The following is a 20,893-nucleotide window of genomic DNA, read 5'->3' on the forward strand; positions in this document are numbered from 1 at the left end:
CAGCCACACCCCAGAGAACATTCCCCCTGCTCCCTCAGCACCCAGCAGCCCAGCAGCCCAGCCCCGCAGCCCTCTTTGTCCATTCATTGCTTAGGCAGTACCTGAAAGAAATCTCACCTCATCTGGTCAGCTAGCCTGGGCTTATCTGCAGGGAATTTCACATCCTCTTCCCCCACCAAAAGACACACGTCATTTTGTGTAAATGTGAAACTTCAGGGACTCTTGCCTCACAAATGCATGTGTTTTTTTCTTGTATGCAGTGCTATTTTCAAGACCAATATTTAAGTCTTTCTGATGAATTCCTGCCCATCTGTCAAGATTTAGCCTGAATGGCCTCCTCCTACCCATCCTGTGGGCTTTCATAGTCCTTTGTGCATATCACCACTAGAGCTTTAGAGCACAGCCTTGCAATTTATCTGCTGACACATCCATCTCCCTAGCTGGTCCTGAGCAGAGTCTCAAGGGTGGGAACCATACAGTGGCAGCCTTCCATCACATAATACTAAGGCCTCTGCTGACACAAAACTCTGTAAATGTTGCCGTCAATTCCAAGTGTCTTTTTCTCAACTATTCTCATCTTAATTTTTATGGTTTCAATGCCTTCCACAATGGTTTGCTCTCTTATTTAGATTTCATCTATCTCACTGAATGGTGGTGTTGGGTCACCTGGGGTCAGAAAACCAGTGCAAAAATGCTGACACTCTGGCTATTACTATTACTGGAAGTGAAGAAACTGTCATTCTTCTCTGACCCAGGAGCCTCATGTCTTCTACCAACATCCGTGAAATTGTGGCATGTGTGCTTATTAGCCTGCACATAAGGTAAGATCTCAGTTCTTGATGGTATGGAGTGCTGCAGGGAGAGAAAGTGTGTGTGCACAGGCCCAGAGGCCTGGGGGAGCCCAGCCTGCTCTCAGAACTGCCGGGACAGCAAATGACTGTGGCACACCCTTGCTGTGTGGGGTGGCAAGCAGCCTCTTCCTTCAGGCTTCTGCCCAAATGTGATCTCATTAGAATGGCCTTCCCTAACCATCCCAGCTGACACAGAATCCCACATCACTCCCTGTCTCCTATCTTGCTCTTCTGTCTTTCACATGTATACCACATCATCTCATATATTTGTTTGTTTGTTGTCTGTACTTCCCTACAAAATGGCAAATCCCATCAGCGAAGGAACTTTGTTTCATTCACTGTTGTAATTAATTCTACCACTTAGGACAGTGCCCCACATGGAGAGATGAGGCTGTCAGGACAGACAAGCCTGGTTTGCATCATGGGTTAGGGCCTGTAAGCCATGCCAGGAGCTTGGGTGAATCCCGGGAGGTTTACAGATCCTTTTAAGTATTCTATGATTTGCATTTTAGGGCCATGATCCCTTCAGCAGTTGGGAAGTTCATTGAAGGGAGGGCAAGACTACAGGAGTCTGGGAGAGCAGGTGGAAAGTGGGTGCATCATCTAGGAGGAGGATGTTAGTGTTGATTTAAGACGCTGGGCTGGAGAGGAGTGGAGGAGTGTTAAAGCTATCAAGGAAGGAGAATTGATAGGGCTTGGCGATTGATTGGATATGGAATGCAGGGGAGTAGGGGTCACAGATGGTGATTTGGGTGACTGGCAAATGGTTCAGGGGGTTCAGAGGAAATGGGGGGTATACTTAGAGGTAGGATGTTCAACTGGGGCAAAAGTTTGACTTACTATTATCTGCTGAACCGTGAGAAGGGCTGTTATCCTGTGATCATTGCTTGACATCAATCCGATGGCAAGTAGTCTGTTGCTGGTGCCAGGGTCAGAATGTGGGAATGTCTTAGTCCTGTGGTTCACAGACCCTAAAGGAGAAGCAGGTTACAGGGATTTCTGGTAGTTGTTTCTGATGCCAGCTCCAGGTTAGACAGCCCTCATTCAACCTGACCTTTTTACACTTCTCCAATTTCTGTGTCTCAATATTTTTACATTTTTAATTTATATTCCATAAAATGCACAATTCTTGAGTGCACGTCACTGTGAATGTTTATCTATGCATACACCCATGTAACCACCCAAACCAGGATTCGCAACATTTCCATAGCCCCAGAAAGCTATCTGTGCCTCTTCCAAGTCCAAGGTAACCGTGCTCACCCAAAGGTAACCGCTATCTGACTTCCATTGTCTAGGATTAACATTGCTGATTCTTTAACTTCATTGTAAATAGAATTACACAATATGTACTTTTTTATATGTGTCTTGTTTCTTTCAACATCATGACTGTGAGGTTCACATTTCAAAAATTTGCTGTTTTTATACCATTCTCCTCTTGATGGGCACCTGGGTTGTTTGGAATAAAGCTGCAATAAACTTTCTTATCCAAGTCCTTTTTGCATCTACTCTCTTTTGGCAATTCCAGGAAGGCCTGTGTTTTGCGTGTGTGGATGCGTGGTAGTAAAGGAAAACCTTCTTGGCAAGGCCTTGAACTCGCTACTGGCCTCTGCCTGGGGTACCTTTGAGGATCAGCAGCTCCAAGGAGTAATGGGCAGAAGCTCTGAATCACCAGTGACCAAGGGTAATCTCATATGCCCTGAATTATTTATTTTTATTAGAGATCAGGAGAATTTGGGGAAAACCTGTGAGTGATTTTGAGCAGTTATTCTCATGTGTTTATAAAGACTTTTACCTCTTGCAAAGGACCAGGGCTGGGGAAACAGACAGAACCAGGATATAGGTTGGGCCTCATGTACTTGAGAATGGTATTGAGCTCCCTGCAGCATGTGGCCCCCAGTTAAGGTAATAGTTTTTCTATATCACAAATGGAAAATATTCTCATTTCTCTGTAATCGTAGTCATACTGTAAAGCATCCTTTACTAGGGTTTGAATGAAAGAGGTAATCTCCTAATTTCTGTTAAAGAACTTCTCACATCCTTGATTGCTGATGGCTATGACATCCTCAGAGGTGCCATTTCCCTTCTAACTTTTTTCCCAAATATTTCTGATCCTTCCCCAGAAACCCTACTAGAAAATATTCAGAAATTCCTAATCCTAGACTCCTCAGGCTTTTAGAAGAGAAAGAGAATTCTCTTTGGTTAAGAACTTGCTATGTGCCAGGTACTATGTGAGGTAGTTTGCATCCATTTCGTTATTTAATCTTTACAGCACAGTGAGATAGGTTTTATTATTTCCCTTTGACAGATGAGGAAACAGAAGTGCAGAGAGGTTCATTAATTTGCCCCAAATCACACAGCAGAGCCAGGATTTGATCTGACATATATTTGGCTTTCTTGCCTACAGCACATTGCTCCTTAAACTAAGTGTGTCTGGCCAGGCACAGTGGCTCACACCTGTAATCCTAAAACTTTGGGAGGCCAAAGTAGGAGGATTGCTTGAGGCCAGAAGTTCCAGACTTGCCTGGGCAACATAGTGAGACTCCCATTCCTACAAAAAAATAAAATAAGTGTCTCTGACCAGACCTCCTAGCCTGGCTCACACTGTGTCTATGGTACAAAACATTCATAAGGTCTAAAAAACATATTGTCTCTCAAATGACTGTGAGATTCCACTATCCTTTTATGACTTCATGATATAGAAAATAGACAAGCTCTTGAGGTTAAAGTAATGTAACCCAGAGCCACATGTGGTCCACTGTGAAAAAGCTTAAGGTGACCCAGGGTGCAGTGGTGACTTCCAGAAACCTGGAGACCAAAAGGGAGCTACATAAAGGCGTGGAAGGTGCTGAGAAGCACAGTCCCAGCTTGGCGCTAGGGCACTTCCCACCCACCCCGAGGGCTGTGATTAGCCCCCGTGCCCTGTCCTGGGCCCTGCACTGGCAGCTGCACACCACGCCTCTGCTCTTTGTTCCCCGGTAGCAGAGCTAGCATATTTCATGCTTCCTAATTTCTGAGGATGGTGAATCAATCTCCCCTCCAGTTTGCCTAGAAGAAGAGCTTCTGTAGATAAACACCTCCAAGGAAAAGTTGTAGAGAGTCACTTAAGAAAACAAGAGGCTGCTAAAGGAATGCTCTGCGTGCTGTGTGGAACAATTCGCAGTCAGCACGGGCACTCCTAGGTGGGGAGACGCTCCCTGGTGAAGTGAGCACACCTGCTGCACATCCTTCCCAAAAGGAGCCCCGCTCATTCGGGACGCTGGACTGCAAATAGAAACAGCAAACGCTGGAGTCCTGGAGTCAGGGAGGGGCTGGACGAAGGTGAATGAACTTTCCTCCTCTGGCTTCAGATCAGCCTTTAGACATTTCTCAGAATGCCTGAGGTCATCTAAGTGGTCTCTAAGTTACTGTCACACCACACCCATTTTAAGGGGGTTCAGGGCACCGTGGCTGGTGGGACCCTCTCCTGGGACACTCCTTCAGGCACCCCCCCCATCCCCTGGAGGTGTTGGACTGACAACAAACTGCCGCTTTAGGGGACAAAGGGCACTGGGGCTTGAGACTGCAGAGAGGGAACCCCGGGAGGAGAGCTGGCCTCCAGAGAGTGAATTCCAGCTGCCACAGAAGGCTGGGAAGGGGCCACCAAGAAGCTTCACCTCCAGTCCAGCCAAACGGTGAGCCGTGGAGCACACTGCTGGCTCCTGCCAGCCCTGAGCAGTTTCTATTACAAAAAGAAAAGGAGGGGAAAGGCTGTGAATGCTGGCCTGGTTCCCAGAACAGAGGCTGCAGGGAAAATGGAAACAGCTGTTCGCCTGGTCCAGTGGGCTTGGCAAGGGCAGGTCAGTGCACAACCAGAGGAAAAGGTGGAGCCCCCAGGCTCTGGTCCCTGAGGCCAGAATCACCCGTGCCCCACCCCTTCAAGTCTCAGCTCAGATGTGGTGGGAGTATAAAGAGTGCCGGATTGGGAGTTTAAGTTCTGGCTGGACTCCTAACCAGCTTCCTCACGTGCCCAGGAATCATGGACTCACAGCTCCCAGAGTCCAGGAGGACCCTCTCACCCACTAGGATGACTCACACAGTCCTGCCAGTCCTAGCTGACAGCAGTCCCTCCCATCCTGAGCAGCCACCAGGTCATCACATTCTCATGGCTCCCTCCAGATGCCCTGCTGGACAGAGCACAATGGAAGAGTGGAGAGCCCGAGCTGCAGGGTTCCTCTGCTCTCATCCCACTTTAGGTCTGCTCCAACCCCGTGAGGTCGGGCCCCTGCCTCCTGTGCCTTTCATATCCCCAACAGTTCCAGGGACGGGACAGGGACTCAGGGAGTATTTATGGCCTGGTTAATAATGAGCCCTGTCACAGCCTATGATTTGGGGTTCAATAAATCTGGGTTCCGATTTGGAGCCCTGCTGCCTGCTGGCTGGGAGGCTGAGACAAAGGCCTTGACCTCTCTAAGGGTTGGCTTCCTCTGCACTAAAGCGGTGGATGCTTCACAGAGCTGATGGGAGGATAAAGGAAGTAAGCATATGGCCAGCAGAGGGGTCCAGTAATAGTGTTCACTTCTCCATGCAACTGGAATCCTTGCCCACTCCCTCTAGACACAGGCTCAGAAGCCAGTGGAGCCTTTAAGCCTTTCATTGGTTTTAGGGTCACATCTGTTGCTGTGGAGGCAAATGGCACATCTGCTGGGCTCCACACTAGTCTGAGAGGCCTTATGCTGCAGCTGTTTCCCAACCGGCGGTGGCAAGGTGTCAGCAGGGCCCTGTTTAAACCCAGCAAGGCAGGAGCCCCTGCCTTGCACCTCAGATCCTTAAGACACCTGCTCCCTGATGCTCTCCCCAGGTCTCACCTGCTGGCGGGAATGGAAGAAGTGATGATGAGTCACCACAAAGACCCTTCATGGAACTCATTAACTTTACAGAATAATGTTTCTGGGACAGAGTGGAGGATTCTTTTTTTCTTTTTTTGCCCCCAATTACTGAAAGAGTGGAGGATTTTAAATACACATAGTGTGCTCTGGTGATTGTCAAATTTGACCCCTGCTTGACTTAATTCTAAACAAGCCTCACAGTGACGCGTTCTGGTGAGATTTCCAAGTTTCAGGAATGATGGAGGTGCGTGGGTGCATGTCACTAGGGCATTTTATGGTTTGCAGGGCAACTTACATACATTATTTCCTGTGATCCTCACCACAAATCTAGGAGGCAGGCAGGAAAGGAGTTCTTAGCCCGTGTTACAGACAATGGCATTGAGTCCCAGAGAGGCTGGGCAATTGCCCAAAGTCACACAGTTTATTTTTTGAAGCACAGTAACTCATGACCCCAGAGTTCACTTCTTGTCATCTCACAACAAGCCAGGGAGGAACAAGCACCATTGTCTGGCCTCATATACTGAGTTTTGGTTCCTGGGTTAGACTTCCTGTCACTATGTGCAGGGAAGAGACATGGATACCTGGAGATCACCCCCCGCCCTCACACCACTCCATGCTGTAGACCCTACTTTGGGAAAACAGTACATAAGCGATGCAGGGGTGGGGGGTGGTGAAAGAAATCAACATATTTCGTCCCCAAATACACTTCTTTGACATAATTTGAGATGGTTCTTCAGAGGGCCTGCAAACACAAGGAGCCCTGCAAAGCTGTCTTTCTGGGGAAGATTTGCATCTGCAGAATCGGCATTGATGCACCCAGGTTTTCTGAGAGGTCCTCCTTTGTCCAATCTAGGAAAAATTAACTGAAAATGGGACACCTTTAAAGGTCTGAAAGTAACATTTCCCATCAATTCTCTCAGGGCTGCTCCCTGTGAGGTTTCGTCTACGTAACAAGATCATCTTGGCCCACCAGGCCTCCTCATCCTCTCCTCCCATAACCTATTTTGCCCCGATCCAAGCCACCATTCTTTCTTTAACCTCAGGGTGGTATATATACTTCTGAACCCCAGGACGGTGGAGGTAATCACTCTGTGGTTCTTCCCCGTGTGCACATTAACACATTTGTCTGCCTTTTATTTTATTAATCTGCATTTTGTGAGATGATTTTTTAATGAACATACAGAGGGCAAAGGAGTTTTTCCCTTGGCCCCTACTGTGGCTTCTCTGGACTGTGAGACCACCTTTAGTCTTGCCCAGGCAGGTTCTGAGGCAGGAGAATAGGGTCTGGAGGCAGGGAACCTAAGGCTGATTCACACTGACTAATTATAACTGAATCAAAAGAGAAACCCCAACTTTCCACACCTAAGTAACAAAAGGACCAGAGGCTACTCCCTTTGTAAATACCCCCACCTCTCCCATTTGGTTGATTTCTGCAATCAATCAGACTGATTGCAGGCCACTACTTCATTTGCATGAAGTGTACACCAAGTGGCCTACGGGAAACCTCTAGGGGGTATTTGGACCCCAGAAGATCCTGTAACCAGCACCCTTGAGCCGCTGCTCAGGCCTGCTCCCACCCTGTGGAGTGTACTTTCATTTTCAATAAATCTCTGCTTTAGTTGCTTCATTCTTTCCTTTCTTTGCTGTGCGTTTTGTCCAATTCTTTGTTCAAAACACCACGAACCTAGACAACTAACTTGCAGTCAAGACCCTCCACCAGTAACAGTTCCAGCTGTCTTGACACACCCCGAGGCTCGCCTGAGGCCCTGCTCCATTGAGGCCCTGGGCAGTGGAGTCCCAGGAGGCACCTCTGACCCAGTGCTCTGTCTCAGGCTAGGGCAGGCCAGGTCCTGAGCCTGGGCAGGGCAACACTGCACCCCTGTGAATCACGCACCCAGCAGGGGCTGTAACAGGGCTGCACAGTCACCACCAGGCAGCTGCTGGCAGGACTAGGTTAGATGGTGGCATGCAGGACAGGCAGGGCCTTCTGCACGGAAGAGGGATAGTGGCACTTCAGTCCCACCAGAAAACCCGTTTCGTCACCCATATGTTCAGCAGCCACACACTGCCTGTTACTGTGGTGCATGCAGTACAGAGGCTGCTGAGTGCGTGTGGAGGCAGCTGGGGCAGAAGCTGTGAGGCACATCGCACAGTAATGAAGAACAAAGACGTTGGAGTCCCACAGCTTCAGGTTTGAATCCAGACTCCATTTTTTAGCAGATGGATGATCATGGGAAGTCGTTGAGTCTCCCTCTGTGCCAGTGTCCACATCTGGAAACTGGGATAAGATAGCACCTCCCATGGGGGTTCTGAAGTGATGTAAATGCAATGCCTGGCCTGTAGTGATTGCCCCATCCATGGTTGTTACTATAAGGGGTCAGTGAAATGCACTGTTTTTTGCAGCTGTGGTACCATGCAAATAAAATTATTCTCGGGACTATGCATCGCTCTTAACATGTCAGAGGTTTCACATTTTGTTTATTTCCTGTCTCCCCATTTGGAATAGAATCTCCATGAGGGCAAGGATTTAAGACTATTTTGTTCACTGGTGTGTTCTCAAGTGTCTACAAGACTCTTTGTGCATAATGGAAGCATGATTTGTTGAGTGAAAGAAAAACAGAAGAAAAAAAAAAAGAAAAAAAAACAGAGAGAGAGAAAGAGGAACTGAGAAAGAAAGAAGTAAAATCTCCTTGATATACAGATGACAAGGACTATGCCGGGGAGCCATCACTTGCCAGAGACGTGCCCTGCCTGCTGTTTTTATGAAGGCCATGAGAAACAATGGCAACCCTTGGAAGCTGGACTGGCTTAGGAGACACATGGGGTGGGATGCCAGGTAGGGAGAGGAGCTCAAACCAGACTTAGGAGAGCAGAGCAGCAAGGAGAATAGACCATGACCCAGGGGCTTGCTTGGTCCCACCTGACTTAAGGTTTCACCATTTCCTGAGTGGCCAGTTGGGAAGTAGCACCCAAACCCCACTGTTAAGCATGTGTTATTTATTGCAGGGGTCCCTCACCCCTGGGGCCTGTTAGGAACCGGGCCACACAGCAGGAGGTGGGCGTTGCTGCCCAAGCTCCACCTCTGTCAGATCATGGCAGCATTAGATTCTCATAGGAGCACAAACCCTATTGCGAATGGTGCATGCGAGGGATCTAGGTTGTGTACTCCTTATAAGCGTCTAATGCCTGATGATCTGAGGTGGAACAGTTTCATCCCGAAACCACCCCATCCTCCTTGTTCATGGAAAAATTGTCTTCCACGAAACTGGTCCCTGGTGCCAAAAAGGTTGGAGACCGCAGATTTATTGGACAAGGAGTGATGCAAACCTTCATGGCATACTAAGCTGTAGCCAGTTCTCATTCTGAGCATGAGTTCAGGCATTTCAGGACATGCTTTCAGCTGCCTGTTGAGGCTCCTAAAGGCTAACCAGGAAAGGTTTCCGAACAAGGTAAGCTCCCAAGGAAGAGTGCCAGCAAGATCCTGAGTGAGCAGGCCACATGGGGAGCCACTTAGGAAAGGCGCCTCGGCAGGCCTGGCTGCAGGCTGCGTGGGCTGCTTGTTACACACAGCTTCTGCCTTGGACAATAGCCTGATAGGGTTGTGCACTAGGGAGACGGGTAGCTTTGTTGCCAGCCGAGGGAGTACCTTTCTACCTGAACTTGGTCTAGAAGGTGCTAGTTGTCCAGCATGTCCTCCTGGAACTCAGTGTTGGGCTTGTGAGGTGGAGTGAACTACTTTTCTGATTGAAAATATGCTCTCTAGGCTGGGTGCAGGGACTCACACCTATAATCCTAGCACTTTGGGAAGCTGAGGTGGGTGAATCCCCAGAGGTCAGGAGTCCAAGACCAGCCTGGCCAACATGGCAAAACTCCGTCTCTACTAAAAATACAAAAATTACCCAGGCATGGTGGCGTATGCCTGTAATCCCAGCTACTCGGAGGCTGAGGCAGAAGAATTGCTGGAACCTGGGAGGTGGAGGCTGCGGTGAGCCAAAATTGTGCCACTGCACTCCAGCCTGGGCAACAGAGTGCGACTCTGGCTCCAAAGGGTGAAAATGCTCTCTAAAGCCCACTTGGCCAGATGAGACCTGGGGAAACATCAAGGGAAGGATGAGGATGGAGTGAGGAGGCCTCTGGAAACTGGAGGATCTGCCACACTCGCCATTGGTGAGGACAGGAAGGGAAGGGGCAGGGGAAGACTCAGGCTGTTAGTGGGAGGATATCGGGGGAAGGACAAAGCAGAGGGCTCCGCAGAGCCTGACAGGCCAGGCTTCCCAGGAAGAGGCCCAGGGCCACTGAGAGCCATCCAAGCAGCATCTCCAGGCCCCGGAGAGAGACTGGAGGACAGGGACTGAAGGAAATGGATCTCATTGCCTGTTCTGCAATTTCCTGGATACTGACAAGGTTAGCACCTCCCTATATTGACTGGCCCTATGTGTTGCCTCTTCTGTCAGATGCCTATTCATATTTTTTCCCATTTTTCTTCTGAACTATTTGTCTATTTCCCACTCCCTCCACCCTACCAGGCATTCAGGATTCGATATATTCTTGAAGCTAATCCTTTGTCACTACACATATCTTTTCCCACCCTGTGGCTTATCTTCTGAGTTTCTTTAAAGTACCTGTGATGAACCAAGGTTCTTAAATTTAATGTGGTTGAAATCGTGAATCTTTTTTTTTTAATGATTTGTGATTTTTGGTGTGTTATGTTTAAGAAATTCTTCCTTACTCCAAGATCAAAGAGATACTCACTTCCATTTTCTTCTGGTCAGATACCCCACCCACAGGGATGCTGCTGTTGTTTGAGGACCTATGCCCAAGGCAAGGATGGGCAGACCCCAAACCTGACATGCTGTCCCCAGATGCCAGGGGGACCACATGTCAGGGTCTGCACAACCTTAGGATGCCTTTCCTGTAAACCAGCCCCAGACATCACTGGGTACAAGCTCTGCTCCTAATCTACCCCCTACTCGTACTTCGGCCAACACAAAAGGTGCCAGTGAGCCTGAAGCCATAAGATCCCTGTGTCAGAGTTGAGGGCCCAGATGCTGCATTCAACTGGGGGTTCTCAAAATACTGTGATCAGCACAGATCTGTCTGCTCACCACATGCCAGGATCTGCCAGGGACCATCTCACAACTAATGATAAATCCTCCTGTCAGGGCCACAAAGCAGGGCTTTGTGACACTGTGTTAGCCCACATCGTCCCAGGGCAGGGCTCCAGGCTGAGTTGGTCAGCCCAGGCCACTGCAGACAATGGAGCCACAGTGGGGCAGGGTTTGCAACGGAAGTCAGTATGGAGGATGGTGACAAGAAGCAAACACCCTGACAGCAGCCAGGCCCATGCACGCCTCCCCGAGGAGGGAGGACAGGGCGGGGCAGGCTCCGCAGAATCAACTGGGCAACTTGAATCTTGCAGCATCTGGCTAGCACCCAGGCAGGCTCCACAGATGCCCGCCTGGGCCTGATTTTCCTGTTCTGTCTCCCACGTCTGCCAGGAGGCCTTGATAAATATTCAATAGCTGTGGCCTCAGAGCCTGTGTCTGGAGGACATTCTTAGGCAGTGAACTGGAGAGAAGCTGAGAGGAGGCCTTTAAAGGAGCCCCAAACCTCAGCCTCTCCTTTCTGCTCAGGGTTTGGTTTTAAAGGGTCCCAGGGGAGCCACCCACCTACAGGCCTGAGCCCCTGAGGTCGATGCGTGGGTTCTCTGAGCCTAGCTCTCAGGGAAGAAAGAGGCAGAATTCAGGCTGCTAGAGCAGCCGGGATGAGAGAAGTGATGCTGGCAAATGTGGTATTTAATGGATATTTTAAAACACCAATAGCAAATACAGTCATTTCTGGGACTTCTTTTTTTTTTTTTTTTAGAAGATGCTGAATTAAAAATTTGCATCTTCCCTCATTCTTGATCTCCTTCTGCAGTTCCACTTGAACAACCCCACAGGCTCCGGTCTCACTTCTGCTGACACCTTCCACCTGCTGCCCACGCAACTTCCTGCCCTGCCTCCACCGCCCCTGCGCTGTCCCAGCTCACCTGTTGGCCATCAGACATCACTCACGAGCCCTCCCTCTCACCACAGACTGTGGCTCCAACCATTTTGAGTATGAAGTTTCTCATTTATCTAAAAATATCTGACGGACTCCCTGCCCCATTCGTTATATTAGACACAGAGTCGAATATATATTAAACTTCAATTAGATCAATTCTATATTAGACTTCTATAAAACATCCAGTAAGTAAGAAACTATGTAATGATCAAAGTGACTGTGAATTCAGTAATCACATTCTGCAATCATATTTTACTTATCACAGAAGCATCTAGGCACCTTTGAGAACCAACAGGACATCCATGTGCAAAGGATGTGATTTGTTCAATCTAAAGACAGTGGAGAGAGGGGTGTGTGCATGTGGGCGTGAGCACACATACACAAATTTGCTGGCCCCTCACAAAAGCTCTAGTTTCTGGAAGGAGAACCCGAGTGTCCTCAGGCCCAGCGGTTCCAAGCATTACTGGGTCCCTCCACTGAGAAAGCAAAGGACTCACAGGTCTCCAGGCACCTGGTAATCATGTGGAATTGGCCGAGGCTGCCTGCTGCTAAGGAAGTTCTTGTCAAGTCTGGCCTTGGTGGGAGCACCGGTGGTAGTCAGAGGTTCTTCACCTTTTTTAGGTCATAAACCCCTTGGAGTGAAAATGTTGGAGGTTTCTCCTAAAAAGCACACTGCAATTCAGGAGATCCTCCAGGTCCTGGAGTTCATGCATAGGCATCATGGACCCCACATGGAAACCTTCCGGACTGAGAGGTCTCGAAAGCTTTTCCAGTCCTAAGAGTACAGTTTCTAATTTGTGGGAGTCAGCTGGACTTTCATTCCCTGGCAGAGCTATTTTGGAGGATGAGAAGTTTTGTCTTCTCTACCACCGCATATACGGTCCACAGTGACGGAGGGGAGTGTCATGGTGCCACCTTGTGTTTCTGTCCTGAAATTGCACCTTCTCTGGGGCCCACGCTCAAGTCTGCACTGCCCACCTCCCACTCCATGAGCCTCACTCCCTACCACTCTCCCACCTTCTTACTCTGACCAAGCCACATGGACTCCTGACGTCCCTGCCTTGGGGCCTTTGCACTGAGTGTTCCCCCTGCCTGAAGTCTGGGTTTAAAGCCGTATACACAAGTGCAGTTTGTATAGTCATATCATGAACCAAGAAAAAAAAGCAAATGTTTATGAAGATGCCTTTACTTTCACTTGGCCTAAAACGAGAAAATATCACACAAGTACATTAAAGAATTTTTTTAAATTTGAGGCAGCTTTGAGGAGAGATTGGGGAAGATGAGAGGGTATAGTAGTAAGCTCTCATTAAGTTTTGCTGCAATAACAAATAGCCTCAAAAATCTCAGTGGCTAGGCCAGGCATGGTGGCTCACGCCTGTAATCCCAGCACTTTGGGAGGCTGAGATGGGTGGATCACCTGAGGTCAGAAGTTCGAGACCAATCTGGCCAACATAGTGAAACCCCATCTCTACTAAAAATACAAAATAAATTAGCCGGGTGTGGTGGCAGGCAGCTGTAATCCCAACTACTTGGGAGGCTGAGGCAAGGAGAATCGCTTGAACCTGGGAGGTGGAGGTTGCTGAGATCACACCACTGCACTCCAGCCCAGGCGACAGTATGAGACTCTGTTTAAAAAAAAAAAAAAAAAATCTCAGTGGCTAACAGCAACAAAAGTATCCCTCAAATTGCTTATTTATTTTTATTTATTATTTTTTTGAGACAGAGTCTTGCTCTGTCACCCAGGCTGGAGTACAGTGGTGCAATCTCAGCTCACTGCAACATCCACCTCCTGGGTTCAAGTGATTCTCCTGCTTCAGCCTCCCAAGTAGTTGGGATTACAGGTGTGTGCTACCACGCCCAGCTAATTTTTGTATTTTTAGTAGAGATGGGGTTTCACCATGTTGGCCAGGCTGGTCTCGAACTCCTGACCTACAGGTGTGTGCCACCACACCCGGCCTCAAGTTGCATCTTCATGGTGGGGCAGCTGTGGCTCTGCTTTGTTGCAGGATGGAGCAGCGAATGAATTGCTGGGAAGTCTTCTCACTTTTGTCCCCTTAAAGACGAAAGCCATGAGGAATGAAGAAGCTGGAGCTCCCTGCTTCCCTCACATCAATAGCCTTTCTGAGGCTCCTGGCTTTTTTGCCTTCACAGAGCAGGACTGAAGCTGTCCCTGCTCCACAGGCTTGAGCTGCAGCCATGGGGTGGAATAGAGCCTCCCGCCTGGGCCCTGAACCTCCCAACCATCAACCATCACGCATATGGACCCAAAAGTTCCCAAGAACTCTGGGGGGGATTGCACAACCCCAAAGCCCTTCTACTCCGACTGCCACAAGAGGGAGGAAGAAGTCTTCTGGGTGCCATTAGAAGACTTCAAGCAAAGAAAAGGAGGAAAATAATCTTAAGGGAAGCGGAGGCCAAGAGAAAAGAGAGGAAGGAGGAGGATGCGGCACATGTGTGGAGTGTGGCAGCTATTAAGCCGGAGCCAACCCTGAAGTCTTCTCAGCCTCTCACCTGAGCCTCTTCTCACCGCAAAACAGACATTGGAACGACCCACCTGGAAAACTGATGGGAGCTTAGTTTCCCTCCCTTGAACGATCTCTTTTCTCAGCCACAGGAAAACAAGTTTCAAAGTTGATTGGGAAAGGGGGGGTGGGATTCAGATATGGAAAGAATGAGGAGGGAACAGATGGTGCCTACTAAAGCGACCAGATTTTTCCCCCCAGTTAATCTGGGAATGACCTAATTTACATAGTATTTGCATAAATTTCCATTTCAAATTAAAGCTGTCCTAACTTCAAGTATACAGGAGAAAATAAATGAGATCAAGCAATCTACTGTAATTGAACTCAAGCCGGTCCTGACTTCTGCGAAATGCAGGTCAGGCTTTTAAACCCTGGCACAGGAGAGGGAAGGAAGTTGGCCCCACTGTCCCTTCGCAGGAGGGGGCTAGAGGAAGCCTGTCTCCACCTCTGAAATTAGAGAAAGTCATCACAAGGTCCTGGGCCAGAGTGTGGGGAGATGAGGAAATGCCACCTCTCCTCTGCTCTACTCCTCCCTCCATTGCGGGGCCTCCTTAGGAAGGACCAGAACTAGGAATGGAGCAGAAAAGCCAGAGATGCTTTCCTGAAGTCAGACTGGACTAGCTGGCATCTCACAAATGAAGCAAAGGGAAGGTCGGCGTCAGGTCCGGCCTCTTCCAGGCACAGTAGACTGGGCTCTTGTGCAGGAGTGGGGCAGGGTTTGCACGCCCAGGTGCATGGGAGGCATACACCCGCGTAGTGTGTGGGGTTGTTTTTGCCTGCCTGACTCCTTAGCGCTCCATCCTTTATTCTTATCCTCCACCAGTTCCCAGATCCCATCACACAGCCTCACAGACACACAAACATATGTGAGTGCCAAGGAACACACACACACACACACACCCTAGGCATTACCACCAGCCCAGCCTGTGCAGTCCAAACCTAGCGACGGGAACTCTGGGAACCTAGGATGTGCTGGTCATCATGTTCACTCTATGTCCGGCCCCTTTGTCTATTTCTCGGATTAACTCAGATCCAGGGAAACTGCAAGGGCAGTGAATTCCTAGGGCATGTCAGATGGGGAAAGAACCAAAGTTGGAGGCTGGGACGGTGTCATGCTCTGTATGGAGTCACCAAGGAAGTACTGGCTGCTGCAGAAGGAAATCTCCAACACAATGAAGGAAGGCCAGCCAGTGGCCCTAGATGCCACCGACTTCAATGGAGGCTGAGTGGTCAAGGTGGACTTGAATCTGCCTTTCACACGGTCCTCTGATGGATGTCCTGAGTGCTGGCCTCTGTGTCTTCAGGAGCTATGTCTTCTCCCCTCATGCACTGATTCCCCTGCACTGAGCATCCCTCTGTGTTTCCCTACACACCTCAAGGAGGTAGGAGAATCCTTGCTCTATTTTGATGTTCGCTGAAACAATTTCTGCTGAGAGTTCTCAGGCCTCCCTGAAGATATAAAAACTCCCTGCCCAACCCTTACTCCCCTGAAACAGGAGGGCAGAACAGCGTAGCTTCTTCACTGGGGAGGCAGAGTTTGAGGAAAGGAAGGTGAAGAAAAAAAAAGACTGGGCAGGCATAGTGGCTCGCACCTGTAATCTCAGCACCTTGGGAAGCCAAGGTGGGAGGATTACTTGAACCCAGGAGTTTGATACCAGCCTGGGCAACATATTGAGACCTTGTCTCTACAAAAGAAATTTAAAATGAGGCAGGAAGATCACTTGAGCCTGGGAGATCGAGGCTGCAACGAGCTGTGATTGCACTACTGTACTCCTGCCTGGTTGACAGAGCAAGACCCTGCCAGAAAGAAGGGAAGGAGGGTGGGAGGGAAGGAAGGAAGGAAGGGAAAGCAGGAGAGAGGGAGGGAGGGGGAAAAAGGTAAAAGGGGGTTCATTAATATTTCAAAAAGTTACTTTGCCACATGTTTTTTAAGAAATAATGATGCAGGGATCATATAAGCCAAAAGAAAGAAGAAAAGGCCAGAGAAAAGAGTAGCTAGCAAGACAAGGAGGGAAGAAAAGATCAAATGGAGACATCAGAGTCTAATTCTGAATTTTTCAAGGGCTTGCACCCACTGAGCCGCTGCCCCACCCCCAGATGCCCTCAGCCAGGCCACGAAGTACCTGAGAGCCAGTCCGGGTCTCTGGGCAGCTGCTGGACAGCTGCTCGCCCGCTCATGCGGTTAAGATGAGTTCACCGCACAGTGGCACCACACAGATGCTCCTGCTGGCCAAAGAAGGCTCCGAAAGGCCAGGCATTCTCATTCAGCCAGCCGCTTGGAGGCTCCTCACCAGCAAAACCATTTATTTGGGGGTCACTCCATCCTCAGCATAAGAAATACCACACTTTAACCCAGAGGTTGGCAAACTCTGTAAAGTGCTGGACAGTAAATCCTTTAGATTTTGCAGACCATTTAGCCTCTAAAACAGAGACTCAACTCCCCTGTAATGAAAAAACTACCATAGAAAATATGCAAATGAATGAGTATGTCTGTGATCCAATGAATAGACACACTGAAATCTGAATTTATATAATTTTCATGTGTTGTGAAATTATTCTTTTGATTTTTTTTTTTTCCATTTAAGGTCATTCTTAGTTCACGGACCACACAAAAATGGCTACAGACGTGACTTGGCAAGTAAGGTGGATTTTACTTTAAACAAGCCCCAAAGTAGAAGGCTTGGTCTTCTTAAATAAAAATTAAGAATAGATTGATTTGATTTACAGAAGAATTTACCTTGGTGATCTAAATAGAGGGTTCCCTGAATGCATTCAAAATAAGATTTGATTGTAACTTTTTCCTGCAGTGTTAGCTGTCTTCCCTTTTTTACTTTCAGTGTTTTTCTTTCTTTCTTTTTTTTTTTTTTTTTTTTTTGAGATGGAGATGCACTCTTGTCACTCAGGCTGGAGGACAGTGGCACGATCTCAGCTCACTGCAAACTCCACCTCTGAGGTTCAAGCGATTCTCCTGCTTAAACCTCCCAAGTAGTTAGGACTTCAGGTGTGCAATGCCCACCTAATTTTTGTATTTTTAGTAGAGATGAGATTTTGCCATGTTGGCCAGGCCAGTCTTGAACTCCTGGCCTCAAGTGATCCACCTGTCTCAATCTCCCAAAGTTCTGGGGTTACATGTGTGAGCTGCCATGCCCGGCCCTTCAGTATTTTTCAAAATGACATTTGCCATCCACTAGTGGGCTGCAAAATTCATGAACATCATTTTGGATAGAACAGAACAAATAGAATAGAATAAAAAGGTATCAGAGTTCCTCACACACAATAAAGGTTGGTAATGTCTCATAACATTTTGCCAGGTGTGTATTTTCATGTGTATACATTCATATAGCTATGTTATATTGAGTTGTAATGTAAAACATATTTCTTGTTTTTTTTTTGTTTTGTTTTGTTTTTTTGAGATGGAGTCTCGCTCTGTCACCCAGGCTGGAGTACAGTGGCCGGATCTCAGCTCACTGCAAGCTCCGCCTCCCGAGTTAACACCATTCTCCTGCCTCAGCCTCCCGAGTAGCTGGGACTACAGGCACCCGCCTCCTCGCCCGGCTAGTTTTTTGTATTTTTTAGTAGAGACGGGGTTTCACCATGTAGGCCAGGATGGTCTCGATCTCCTGACCTCGTGATCCACCCGTCTCGGCCTCCCAAAGTGCTGGGATTACAGGCTTGAGCCACTGCGCCCGGCCAAAACATATTTCTTGTAATGGATCATGGTCAAAAGTTTGTGAAGTCCTGGTCTGATTAATATCAGGAAAGAGACAAGTTGCATTTCCAGCCCTCCTGAATTGCCCCGAGTCTCCCATTTCTCTCTCCACCCCTATGGGATTCTCTGCTGATCAACTCTGAGACCGACAGAGGCAGGAGGCAGAGCACTCTCCTAGGCAGATAGGGGAGGGCCCCCGGAGAACTTCCCACCCACCAAGGTCATTGTGCACAGACCGCTTGCCTAAACATGCTTGCAGTGAAAAATTCTGTCCCTTAACACATGCGCAGTAAGAGAAATAAATCAATGTGGAGTGGCTCAGACTAAGGGCTCACATGTGCACTAGAAGGACGGGGGAGGAGCCACCAGAAATTCATGCCACATACAAATAGGGAACCCAGCCCTATCAGCAGATTATAGAAGCCCCTTGTATTCAACTGTGAAGAGAGCCAACCAGCAACCTGCTTTCAAGACCCCTCTTTTTGCTCTTTCCTTTATAAATTCTATTCCATTCACTCTTTGATGTCCACATGCCTAATTTTTCCTGGTCAAGAGACAAAAACCCAGATCTAGCTGAGCTAAGGAATAAAAAAGCCTGCATCAAGACCACTGTTCAGATGCCTCATAGTGACCATCACAGACAGGGCACCAGTAAAAGATGAAGAAGGGACAAGTCACACCTCACCTTCATTCTCTGCACCCCCACTGCCCATGTCTTGTTCACTCAGCACCTTGCAGTTAAGAGTATGAGCCTGGAGTATAAGAGGTACTTAACAAGCGTGTGTTCAATGAATGAATGGCTGAATCCCAGACAGCAGGGTTGTAGGTAAAAAGGCCCTGAGATGTGAGGGAGCAGAGCACAATTGTGGAACTGAAACTCAATGCCTGTTCTCCCAACTACACCACCCAGCCTAAGCTTACACATAACATTCATTAAGGGTCTGGTCAGGTTTCCAGGCAGAGTATTCTCCTCCCCACCGCTTTGCCAGGTAGCAAAGGGCTTATTTCCCCAGGCACATGAGCTACGTGCACATACTTGGAAGAGCCCACCTTGGCATGAACAGAGGGACATCTCTATCACAGACTGAGAAATGCCAGTTATCCTCGAAGGCCACTGGCTTCTGGAAGACAGGGAACTGCACTCCAGCAAGCCAGCAGAATGATTCATTTCCATGGAACTTGGAGAGCAGTAAAGCAGGCAGTGCAGGACCGATTGCTGAGAGACCATGCAGGGGAGGGCTGGGCTGGGAGCAGCTATTACAGGAGAGAAATGAGAAGGACTGTCTTGGGAGCAATGGCAAAGACAGATCTAGCCCCTTTACCCACAGAAGTCCTCCTCCATGAATGTTCTCCTCCTCAAGACTCCTGCTCTGTCTTGGCTTTGTGCCGCTGGGGCCGATGGTGGCATTATAGGTGCTACTTACAGTCACTGATAGTTTACTGTTTCAGAGGCGGTGGTTCCAGAAGGGCCTCTGAGCCATGTCATATGGGCAGCTCCCAGGGAGGAGCTAGACACCTCATCCAGGTGTCCTGTCAGGCAGGCTCATTCTGGGCTTCCCCCTATCATGAACCAGGTTTGAGAACTCTATAATCTCACACAGCACCAGTGAAGCAATACGCTTTGGGGGCAGGGCACTCACAGAGCTAAAGGAGAGCAAGAAGAGTGAAGCGAGGGTGCATCCCCCATTCCCTCATCATTCCTGGGTGGGGGTGAGCTGGGCCGACAGCGCTGTCCTGTGTTCTGCTGCGGGACCACACAGGCTACTTGGCTCCAGGCAGAGGAGATATGCAGACATTGTCTAGATGTTGCACTGCTTCCTGCATGTAAGAGGGGTGGGGAGGGTGAAGAGGAAGCCTCCAGCCCCACAGCAAAGGGATCATGGGCGCCCTCTTGCTGGGAAGCGGCCTGGCCCCAGCTGGCTCATGGTCCAAGCAATGCAAGGAGCTCCCAGGGTCCCTTTCGGATGCCCCTGCCTTTGCTCTGCTGACCCAGGGAGAGCCACATGCTCCCCAGCATTGAGGCCAGCTGTGGCACAGCTCTCTGAACAGTGGGCCCTCCATATGCAAGGTCCCCCAGTTGTTCATGATTTTGAAGAGTCTGTTGTATGCTGATTGCCACAGTCACTCCTGTGTAACTCCAACAATGAAATGGGGCTCCATGCCTATCTACAGGCCACCACTACACCAGCAGGGACCTGTGCCCTGGGGGTGAAGCCTGAGAAAGGGATGAGAGACACGGAACTTTCTCTCCCTGCTCCCAGAAAGACCATCTTTGGTGCGGTGTTTTGTTCTGTTTCATTATTTTGTTTTATTTAGGTGAAACAAACATCTGGTACACAGATCTTCATCCATTTTAAATGCCTCTCTAACCCCTTACGGGTGTTGCAACCCCTCCTCGCCCCCATCCTGCATGTTAATTTGAATATGAACTTAATGGACTCTAAATAAGTCAGCCAAGATGCCAGTTTCAGTGCAGCCGAGCCGATGTATTTCTGGGGAAATGTGCTTGCACGGGCAACGTCACCCAAAAGGCACCTCAGTGAGCGCCCTTCCACCCAGGGGAACCCAAAGGGAAGCCGCAGCACAGCCAGCCTGGCATCATGCTGTGGGGGAGAGCATGGGGTGGCCGCCCTTTCTGGGGGATTTTCTTGTAAAAATGCTACCCCGTCTTCCTCGGGACCTGCCTCTGCTTCAAGTTTCCCCTCCCTTCCTGTGGAGCACCTGCCAGACACTGTACAAAGGACTCTGCCTCTGACTTCAAGTGGCGCACAGACAGCCCAGTGCTGGGAAAACAGTCTGTGCTCAACTATTTTAATGGATTCAAACCAGAGTTCAGGCTTTTAAATTCCACCTAGCCAAGTCCCAGCACTTTCGGGAATTCTGGGTAACGCAAGACAGGCC

The 20,893-nt window shown here is 48.9% G+C and overlaps 1 protein-coding gene across 1 annotated transcript in view; it reads right to left on the reverse strand.

Moving 5' to 3' along the window:
• LOC105475888 (cadherin related family member 3) overlaps positions 1-20,893 on the reverse strand; it is a 113,825-nt gene that overhangs the window by 10,701 nt on the left and 82,231 nt on the right. Inside the window, 1 exon segment of the mRNA XM_071094128.1 lies at positions 1,692-1,822. The gene's annotated coding sequence lies outside the window, so the exon portion shown is untranslated.

This window comes from Macaca nemestrina, chromosome 4 (genome assembly GCF_043159975.1).
Source record: "Macaca nemestrina isolate mMacNem1 chromosome 4, mMacNem.hap1, whole genome shotgun sequence".
In the NCBI taxonomy this organism is placed as follows: Eukaryota; Metazoa; Chordata; class Mammalia; order Primates; family Cercopithecidae; genus Macaca; species Macaca nemestrina.